Source organism: Triticum aestivum, chromosome 6D (genome assembly GCF_018294505.1).
Source record: "Triticum aestivum cultivar Chinese Spring chromosome 6D, IWGSC CS RefSeq v2.1, whole genome shotgun sequence".
Classification (NCBI taxonomy): Eukaryota; Viridiplantae; Streptophyta; class Magnoliopsida; order Poales; family Poaceae; genus Triticum; species Triticum aestivum.
In genome coordinates this window covers 422,977,506-422,988,934 of record NC_057811.1, presented here as the reverse complement: position 1 = coordinate 422,988,934, position 11,429 = coordinate 422,977,506, and the positions used below count along the sequence as shown (strand labels likewise).

The window sequence follows — 11,429 nt, the reverse complement described above, 5'->3', positions numbered from 1 at the left end:
AAATAATGTAATGCGGGAGATAAGGGTTTGTGATGGGTACTTGGTATGTTGACTTTTGTGTAGACTCCCCGGCAACGGCGCCGGAAATCCTTCTTGCTACCTCTTGAGCACTGCGTTGGTTTTCCCTTGAAGAGGAAAGGGTGATGCAGTAAAGCAGCGTAAGTATTTCCCTTAGTTTTTGAGAACCAACGTATCAATCCAGTAGGAGGCCACGCACGAGTCCCTCGCACCTACACAAACATATAAGATCCTCGCAACCAACGCAATAAAGGGGTTGTCAATCCCTTCACGGTCACTTACGAAAGTGAGATCTGATAGATATGATAAGATAATATTTTCGGTATTTTTATGATAAAGATGCAAATTAAAATAAAAGGCAATAAAAATAGCTAAGTGTTGGAAGATTAATATGATGGAAAATAGACCCGGGGGCCATAGGTTTCACTAGTGGCTTCTCTCGAGAGCATAAGTATTATGGTGGGTGAACGAATTAGTGTTGAGCAATTGACAGAATTGAGCATATTTATGAGAATATCTAGGTATGCTCATGTATATAGGCATCACGTCCGCGACAAGTAGACCGACTCCTGCCTACATCTACTACTATTACTCCACACATCGACCGCTATCCAGCATGCATCTAGAGTATTAAGTTCAAAAGAACAGAGTAACACTTTAAGTAAGATGACATGATGTAGAGGGATAAACTCATGCAATATGATATAAACCCCATCTTGTTATCCTCGATGGCAACAATACAATACGTGCCTTGCTGCCCCTGCTGTCACTGGGAAAGGACACCGCAAGATTGAACCCAAAGCTAAGCACTTCTCCCATTGCAAGAAAGATCAATTTAGTAGGCCAAACCAAACTGATAATTCGAAGAGACTTGCAAAGATAACCAATCATACATAAAAGAATTCAGAGAAGATTCAGATATTGTTCATAGATAAACTTGATCATAAACCCACAATTCATCGGTCTCAACAAACACACCGCAAAAGAAGATTACATCGAATAGATCTCCACGAGAATCGTGGAGAACTTTGTATTGAGAACCAAAGAGAGACAAGAAGCAATCTAGCTAATAACTATGGACCCGAAGGTCTGAGGTAAACTACTCACACATCATCGGAGATGCTATGGTGTTGATGTAGAAGCCCTCCGTGATCAATGCCCCCTCCGGCGGAGCTCCGGAGAAGGCCCCAAGATGGGATCTCACGAGTACGGAAGGTTGCGGCGGTGGAATTAGGTTTTTGGCTCTGTATCTGGTAGTTTGGGGGTACGTAGGTATATATAGGAGGAAGAAGTACGTCGGTGGAGCAACGTGGGCCCCACGAGGGTGGAGGGCGCGCCTGGGGGGGGGGGGGGGGTAGGCGCGCCCCCTACCTCGTGCCTTCCTGGTTGATGTCTTGACGTAGGGTCCAAGTCCTCTGGCTCACGTTCGTTCCGAAAATCACGTTCCCGAAGGCTTCATTCCGTTTGGACTCCATTTGATATTGTTTTTCTGCGAAACACCGAAATAGGCAAAAACAGCAATTCCGGGCTGGGCCTCCGGTTAATAGGTTAGTCCCAAAATATAAAAGTGTATAATAAAGCCCATTAAACATCCAAAACAGAATATAATATAGCATGGAACAATCAAAAATTATAGATACGTTGGAGACGTATCAGTCTCCCTCCTTGACTTGATCGCGGATGGAATTGAAATGTCTCTTGATGTGTTTGGTTCTCTTGTGAAATATGGATTCCTTCGCCAAGGCAATTGCTCCAGTATCGTCACAAAAGATTTTCATTGGACCTGATGCACTAGGTATGACACCTCGATCGGATATGAACTCCTTCATCAAGACTCCTTCATTTGCTGCTTCCGAAGCAGCTATGTACTCCGCTTCACACATAGATCCCGCCACGACGCTTTGCTTGGAACTGCACCAACTGACAGCTCCACCGTTCAATATAAATACGTATCCGGTTTGTGACTTAGAGTCATCCGGATCAGTGTCAAAACTTGCATCGACGTAACCATTTACGACGAGCTCTTTGTCACCTCCATAAACGAGAAACATATCCTTAGTCCTTTTCAGGTATTTCAGGATGTTCTTGACCGCTGTCCAGTGATCCACTCCTGGATTACTTTGGTACCTCCCTGCTAAACTAATAGCAAGGCACACATCAGGTCTGGTACACATCATTGCATACATGATAGAACCTATGGCTGAAGCATAGGGAATGACTTTCATTTTCTCTCTATCTTCTGCAGTGGTCGGGCATTGAGTCTGACTCAACTTCACACCTTGTAACATAGGCAAGAACCTTTTCTGTGCTTGATCCATTTTGAACTTCTTCAAAACTTTATCAAGGTATGTGCTTTGTGAAAGTCCAATTAAGTGTCTTGATCTATCTCTATAGATATTGATGCCAATATATAAGCAGCTTCACCGAGGTCTTTCATTGAAATACTCTTGTTCAAGTATCCTTTTATGCTATCCAGAAATTCTACATCATTTCCAATCAACAATATGTCATCCACATATAATATTAGAAATGCTACAGAGCTCCCACTCACTTTCTTGTAAATACAGACTTCTCCAAAAGTCTGTATAAAACCATATGCTTTGATCACACTAAGGATGGCAATTTTACCAATGGGTACGGGTACCCGCGGATACCGTACCCGCATGGGCAGGGTATGGGCACAATTTTATACCCACGGGTAGTACCCATGCCCCACCCGCTAAGTCGTGGGTAGGGCATGGGTAAAGCCTTGTACCATGGATATACCCATACCCTACCCGTTTAGATTGACATGTGGACCTTATCCGTGAAGTGTGTCATGAACTTGTGAACCTAAAGTTATCACCAATTGTCAATTTGAATTGAGATAATTCACATGTACTTATCAATCTGTTATTGAGTTGAGATAATTTTTTTGTCGCATGTGCTATCAATGAATGTATAACTATGAATAACTTGTGTACTATGTGATCTACCCATTGGGTACCCAATGAGTATGGGTACCCGTCGGGTATGGGTACGGGTAAAGTTTCATACCCATGGGTACGGGTATGGGTTGAATTTTGTACCCATTAACTACACGAGTATGGGTATGGTATTGCTCTACCCGCCCCATACCCTACCCATTGCCATCCTTAGATCACACTATCAAAACGTTTATTCCAACTCCGAGATGCTTGCACTAGTCCATAAATGGATCGCTGGAGCTTGCACACTTTGTTAGCACATTTTGGATCGATAAAACCTTCTGGTTGCATCATATACAACTCTTCTTCCAGAAATCCATTCAGGAATGCAGTTTTTACATCCATTTGCCAAATTTCATAATCATAAAATGCGGCAATTGCTCACATGATTCAGATGGACTTAACCATCGCTACGGGTGAGAAGGTCTCATCGTAGTCAACTCCTTGAACTTGTCGAAAACCTTTCATAACAACTCCTTCGTAGTCATCTCAGTATTCCTCTTGAAGATCCATTTATTCTCTATGGCATGCCGATCATCGGGCAATTCAACCAAAGTCCACACTTTGTTCTCATACATGGATCCCATCTTAGATTTCATGGCCTCAGGCCATTTTGTGGAATCTGGGCTCATCATCGCTTCCTCATAGTTCGTAGGTTCGTCATGGTCAAGTAACATGACCTCCAGAAAAGGATTACCGTACCACTCTGGTGCGGATCTTAATCTGGTTGACCTACAAGGTTCGGTAGTAACTTGATCAGAAGTTTCATGATCATCATCATTAGCTTCCTCACTTACTGGTGTAGGAATCACTGGAACTGTTTTCTGTGATGAACTACTTTCCAATAAGGGAGCAGGTGTAGTTACCTCATCAAGTTCTAGTTTCCTCCCACTCACTTCTTTCGAGAGAAACTCCATCTCTAGAAAGGATCCATTCTTAGCAACGAATATCTTGCCTTCGAATCTGTGATAGAAGGTGTAGCCAACAGTCTCCTTTGGGTATCGTATGAAGACACATTTCTCCGATTTGGGTTCGAGCTTATCAGGTTGAAATTTTTTCACATAAGCAATGACAACTTGGGTTTCTTACCAAACCACAGTTCATATAGTGTCGTCTCAACGGATTTAGATGGTGCCCTATTTAACGTGAATGCAACCGTCTCTAAAGCATAACCCCAAAACGATAGCGGTAAATCAGTAAGAGACATCATAGATCGCACCATATCTAATAAAGTACTGTTACGACCTTCGGACACACCATTACCTGTGGTGTTCCGGGTGGCGTGAGTTGCGAAACTATTCCGCATTGTTTCAAATGAAGACCAAACTCATAACTCAAATATTCTCTTCCACGATCAGATCGTAAAAACTTCTTTTCTTGTTACGATGATTTTCCACTTCACTCTGAAATTCTTTGAACTTTTCAAATGTTTCAGACTTATGTTTCATCAAGTAGATATACCCATATCTGCTCAAATCATCTGTGAAGGTCAGAAAATAACGATACCCGCCGCAAGCATCAACACTCATCAGACCGCATACATCAGTATGTATTATTCCCAACAAGTCTGCTGCTCGCTCCATTGTTCCGGAGAACGGAGTCTTAGTCATCTTGCCCATGAGGCATGGTTCACAAGCACCAAGTGATTCATAATCAAGTGATTCCAAAAGCCCATCAACATGGAGTTTCTTCATGCGCTTTACACAAATATGACCTAAACGGCAGTGCCACAAATAAGTTGCACTATTGTTATTAAACTTATATCTTTTGGCTTCAATACTATGAATATGTGTATCACTACTATCAAGATTTAGTAAAAATAGACCACTCATCAAGGATGCATGACCATAAAAGATATTACTCATATAAATAGAACAACCATTATTCTCCGATTTAAATGAATAACCGTCTCGCATCAAACAAGATCCAGATATAATGTTCATGCTTAACACTGGCACCAAATAACAATTATTTAGGTCTAAAACTAATCTTGAAGGTACATGTAGAGGTAGCGTGCCGACAGCGATCAAATCAACTTTGGAACCATTTCCCACGCGCATCGTCACCTCGTCCTTAGCCAATCTTCGCTTAATCCGTAGCCCCTGTTTCGAGTTGCAAATATTAGCAACATAACCTGTATCAAATACCCAGGCACTACTGCGAGCATTAGTAAGGTACACATAAATAACATGTATATCAAATATACCTTCCACTTTGCCATCCTTCTTCTCCGCCAAATACTTGGGGCAGTTCCGCTTCCAGTGACCACTCCCTTTGCAGTAGAAGCACTCAGTCTCAGGCTTAGGTCCAGACTTGGGTTTCTTCACTTAAGGAGCAACTTGCTTGCCGTTCTTCTTGAACTTCCCCTTCTTCCCTTTACCCTTTTTCTTGAAACTAGTGGTCTTGTTGACCATCAACACTTGATGCTCCTTCTTGATTTCTACCTCTGCAGCCTTTAGCATTGCGAAGAGCTCGGGAATCATCTTATCCATCCCCTGCATATTATAGTTCATCACGAAGCTCTTGTAGCTTGGTGGCAGTGATTGAAGAACTCTGTCAATGACACTATCAACTTGAAAATTAACTCCCAGCTGAGTCAAGTGATTGTGGTACCCAAACATTCTGAGTATATGCTCACTGACAGAACTATTTCCTCCATTTTGCAGCTATAGAACTTATTGGAGACTTCATATCTCTCAATCCGGGCATTTGCTTGAAATATTAACTTCAACTCCTGGAACATCTCATATGCTCCATGACGTTCAAAACATCGTTGAAGTCTCGGTTCTAAGCCATAAAGCATGGCACACTGAACTATCGAGTAGTCATTAGCTTTGCTCTGCCAGACATTCATAACATCTGGCGTTGCTCCTGCAGCAGGTTTAGCACCTAGCGGTGCTTCCAGGACGTAATTCTTTTGTGCAGCAATGAGGATAATCCTCAAGTTATGGACCCAGTCTGTGTAATTGCTACCATCATCTTTCAACTTAGCTTTATCTAGGAACGCATTAAAATTCAACGGACCAACCACACGGGCCATTTATCTACAAAAACATAGACATGCAAACTACTATCAGGTACTAAGTTCATGATAAATTAAAGTTCAATTAATCATATTACTTAAGAACTCCCACTTAGATAGACATCCCTCTAATCACCTAAGTGATCACGTGATCCATATCAACTAAACCATGTCCGATCATCACGTGAGATGGAGTAGTTTTCAATGGTGAACATCACTATGTTGATCATATCTACTATATGATTCACGCTCGACCTTTCGGTCTCAGTGTTCCGAGGCCATATCTGCATATGCTAGGCTCGTCAAGTTTAACCCGAGTATTCTGCGTGTGCAAAACTGGCTTGCACCCGTTGTATGTGAACGTATAGCTTATCACACCCGATCATCACGTGGTGTCTCGGCACGACGAACTGTAGCAACGGTGCATACTCAGGGAGAACACTTGTACCTTGAAATTTAGTGAGAGATCATCTTATAATGCTACCGCCTAACTAAGCAAAATAAGATGCATAAAGGATAAACATCACATGCAATCAATATAAGTGATATGATATGGCCATCATCATCTTGTACCTTTGATCTCCATCTCCAAAGCACCGTCATGATCACCATCGTCACCGGCTTGACACCTTGATCTCCATCGAAGCATCGTTGTCGTCTCGCCAACTATTGCTTGTACGACTATCGCTACCGCTTAGTGATAAAGTAAAGCAATTACATGGCGATTGCCTTTCATACAATAAAGCGACAACCATATGGCTCATGCCAGTTGCCGATAACTGTGTTATAAAACATGATCATCTCATACAACAATTTATATAATCACGTCTTGACCATATCACATCACAACATGCCCTGCAAAAACAAGTTAGACGTCGAAAGTGCTGTTCTGAGCACGAGCTCAGATGAGCTCGTTATCTTCATCGCTCGTTCGCTCCTGGATTCCCACCAGCCCATGTATATGTCAGTGTATTCTAAATTGTATATGCAACCATATTCCAGCCCATGGCCCACCCACCAACCCATTTAATGTGACGCTTCCGTCTCACGCGTCACGGCTCAGAACGCACTGGCAACACTATGGGCCACGGCTCGGAGGCGGATGAACGCTCCGTTTACACCCGCCTATTCATTAGCCTTCATCGTTCCACTGAAGAACCCTTACCCCTGAAGATTCCCCACTGTTTACGCTAAAACCAGCAACAATGCACGACAATAATCAAATTGATCGCCCGAAAAAACAGGAATTGATGCTACCCAACGCCCAATGATCACATCACCCCTGATTCCACTTATTTTAGATATTCTCTATACAACTTCAGGTGGCACAATTCAGTTTCATGCTACACAAACAAGCGCCACAAGTCTGCCTGAACAAGCATCAGAATTCAGTATCAAACACAGAGAAGCACTGCAATTCAGTCTCAGGCAACATGCCACTCTCGTCACCGGCATCACGCACACCAGGTGGGGCCATGAATCACGTGAAAATAACAATAATTCTACATCGAATCGTCTGATCCTGGAAATGCACTGCATAGATACATCCATAGTCAGCCTCACTGCCGGACGGCACCACACTGCCGAACACATCAACATATCTCAGATTACACCCTTGCTCTCCTTGGTTTTCATCAGTCAGAACTGATGCTGCTGCTGCTGCCATGCACTTCACACCAACATCAGACACCTCCTAATCTCAGATCCATTGGTTTTGTGCAGTTGTTTCTCCTGTGGCCCTTAACCCTGCACATTTGCATTGCTAGTGCTGGGAACTATACTAATTTAAGGAAAACAATACCTCAAGAACATGGGTGTGTTAATGTGTAGTAGGCTCATGTGGGCGATCTGCCCACACTCAGTCAAAGCCATCCCCACCCTCCATCATTGTGACCTTGTATGATACTCCGCACCACTTCTCCTTGCGCTCGACCTCCATATGTATTGCAAGATATGATTTCTTCTTCTTCGCATATTAAACCTGGTATGCGACGCACTCATACAATATATGCCCAAGCATTGCCCTTGTGCATATCTCGCTAGCATGTCCCTCGATAGCCAGGTTAGCCCACATCAGCGGTCTCCCCTGCACCAAAGCACATGACAAGTGACAGCAAATCTACTACATAGCTCACTGTGCAGAATTAAAATGCTACCACCGATATTGCCTAGAGGTGTGTTTATGACCTCATCTTATGGCGTCTCAGGCAAATGAGTAGTGAAGAGATGTCAAGTTTTGTATTTGTTCACAAAAGGAGCTCATGTGCCTCACTGCAAGGAGTCAACCCCTAGCAAGCTTTTCTTTGCTCCCATTCAGTATGTTGAGCAGGTGCATGAGCTGCTCATTCAGGTTCTGGAGGCGCTTCATGCGATTTTCATTGTAGTCTGATCTCTGTGTTGGTTGTCTTTTCCAAGCACCTTTAGCTTCAATAGCAACTGTGTCCTCTGCTGCATCAGCATCTATGGGAAGGACTGCAGATATGGATGCATGGGTAGATCCACTGTCATGGAGTAGCATAGGAGTGGTAAAAAGACAGTGACACAGAACTTACTACCGTCATATATTTTCTGGCGATATTAAACCTTTGGTAATCCTAGTTCTGTTAGCATATCAAGTATCATATTGTAAGGGATCCTCACTACTGCTGGAGCGGCCTGCAGTTTTCAACAGCATATACAGTGGCATTAGGGGAATACCTAGACTCGAAGTTTATAGCCTATTTATACCGAATCAAAGGAATAAACAACATATCAATTAAATCAAAGACACATGGTCTGGTGAATGATCAAACAAAAAAAATACTGGTTATAGAAAGATAGCTAACCTGGGCAGAGTCGATGATGTAGGTCATGCGGACTCTTGGTCATATGTTTCGCCAGTGTTAATTTTCACTTTTCATGAGAAGAAAATCCAGGCTGCAGAAGAAGCATCAACCAAATGATCAATAAAAGGAAAATGTATCAAACTATGTACTCTACATGTCTCCACGCGCTAGTTTTTATGATGTTCGTGGTGCATGGAATGATTAAATGTCCTTATTCACCTCTAAATATATATTCGCCAAATCATGGAGTCTAGTAGTTGCCCTGAAACTCTGTAAGGATCAGGCACATGCTAAGGCATGAAGGCCACAATAGGTTGTGGCGTGAAGGATGACAGGGATTTCTTTTACCAACAAGAAACTGGAAGATTTATTTACTCATAGAAATATAAGTGACCATCTTATCAAATGAAAAATACTCTTAAGGCAGGTATAACAGTTCATGATGCTCACCCGGCGTGTAGAAAACAGAGATTGGACATGCAGTCTTCATTGCCTGATAGGTTATCAATTTCATTTTCCTTGTTTGATGAAGATAACTGAGGTTTAAAATGATGGGTCAGATATGTTACATCAGCAAATTAACCTGTAGAAATACAGTATAACACGCATTTCAGATTTCCACCACAATATTGGCAAACATCACTTGTAGCTTTGGGGTCATCGGTTACCGTATTTTAGTTAGATGAACACAGATTAATTCCAAACGTTTTCATCAGTAGAATATAATGCAATAATTCCATTCCCAAAATGTTGGATAAGATTTTGTGCTATATTATCAACTATGCATAAGACGCTAATGAGTGCAATAGTCTGACAGATGAACAAGTCCAATGAGGTTATGAGGATAAATTCTCTAAAGAAGTCTGCATAGAGAAATTGTAGCCAGATAACTTACCATAAGCATGATCTCCCACATGTTAAAATTATTAATCCCTTCTGATGAGCCAGCAAAATATCATCGACAGATGCCAAAAAAACGCCAAGCTACAGAAATTCCTTGCAGAGCAACAGAAAATACTGATCAATTACTGGTTATTGGAAAGGCAAAGGTGGAAGGAACCATATATAAGTAAAAAGGCAACCGGAATTTAAGTACAATGGAACCACATGAGTATATGAACGCAGTTTCAGGCGAGCTCCCTTTGTATCCATAAATCTCGTTCATGGTGGTTGACATGCCAGACCAGGTGGACCGATTATCCCGATGGCCATGAAATCATTGTTCTCCATCAAATACTACAAAAAGGAAGAAGTAAAAAACACGAATTCGGTTTTTCATGTGTGCCCTTTAGCAACCAGTAATTCTAAATTTCAGTTGATCGTATCGCAACTCGCAAGTATCTATAGTCGGTTTGTCTGCAACAGGGTATAGGTCAACAAGTAATTCTCAAGAACTATTGTGGACTGACTAGGCCTTCTGAAATCCCTGGACCTGCGTGACATCGAATCCATGACAACATACACCAAAAATCCTGGGCAGTGCTGAACCAAATCTTCAATTAAGAGAGGACAATGATGCAACAAACGACTCCATTAACATATATCCAAGGAGAATACTTGAGAAAATTAACGACTCTGTATGCTTAATGCTGAATGAGACATCAATGTGTGCACTGCTGAACCAAATCTTGAATTCAGAGAGGAGAATGAAGCAACAAAGCGACTCCATGAGCATATATCCAAGGAGAATAGTTGAGAAAATTAACGACTCCACATGCTTAATGCCGAATGAGACATCAATGTGTGCATTGCCTCAAATAAATTATAATCACAACATCCTTCAAGCAGTATGTACATTTGCTAAGTTTTTGTAATAGCAGAGAATAATATCATAACGTACACTCAAAACAATACCAATTTCCATTGCTACCATGGCCAAGGGAATTGTCACAGATCTACTCATCCCAGATCACTTTGATCCCAGTATTATCAACGAAGCAGACATAGGCAAAATGTTAGATTTCCGATTTTCTAGCGAACCTCTTTAACCACCCGGGTGCATCCATCTTGCAAGTCGATAGCTCAGACAACTGGGCCGAGCTCTCCCGTCGTCCATCCACGCCTCCTTGTTTGACAGTTCCGCATGTCTACCCACAAGGACGCCGCCGCTGTCGGTTCTTCCACTGCCCTGAAAGACGCCGCCGTCCGTAATCCAGCAGATCCATGGAGGGATGACTTCCATCCACCTCCTCAACCAATGGGGACCTGTGCACAAGAACACAAGCGGGAAGCAAATCAAGACCAAAGGCAACACCAATTTCCACTGCTCCAGATTCATCAAATTTTCTTACCTTCTAATCAGCTGCGGAAGGAATTCCATCGCCGGCAATGGATTCGCCCGAGTCGGGTGGCGGCGGCGTCTCCGCAACTCCCACTAACTGAATCCAGCAGGCTAAGGTAGGAGACGACAGTACCCCGAATTCTGAGCCACGGATCAGGAAGGAGCCCCACGAGTTTGAGCCACGGCTCAGCTTCCTGCCATCTATGACCGCCGTTCCTCTGTCTCCGTCCTAGTGATAGCTCAGGTGTATTTCTTCTTTTTTAATACTGCAGACGCTCTCATATCTCACCCAGCTCTTTAATGCATCGAATCCCCAG

At 42.7% G+C, this 11,429-nt stretch overlaps 1 long non-coding RNA gene across 6 annotated transcripts; it reads right to left on the bottom strand.

Moving 5' to 3' along the window:
• Positions 1-7,237: 7,237 nt before the first annotated feature.
• LOC123145539 (uncharacterized) lies at positions 7,238-11,402 on the bottom strand. Of its 6 annotated transcripts, none has more exons than XR_006472324.1 (6): positions 11,123-11,402; positions 9,727-11,036; positions 9,282-9,414; positions 8,832-8,922; positions 8,559-8,661; positions 7,238-8,507 (listed from the first exon to the last, which is right to left on the bottom strand). It is a non-coding gene; the product is annotated as an uncharacterized lncRNA (long non-coding RNA). The 6 variants fall into 6 exon arrangements; XR_006472321.1 differs by having other exon boundaries at positions 7,239-8,478; XR_006472323.1 differs by having other exon boundaries at positions 7,239-8,661; positions 9,727-10,067; positions 10,812-11,036.
• Positions 11,403-11,429: the final 27 nt, after the last annotated feature.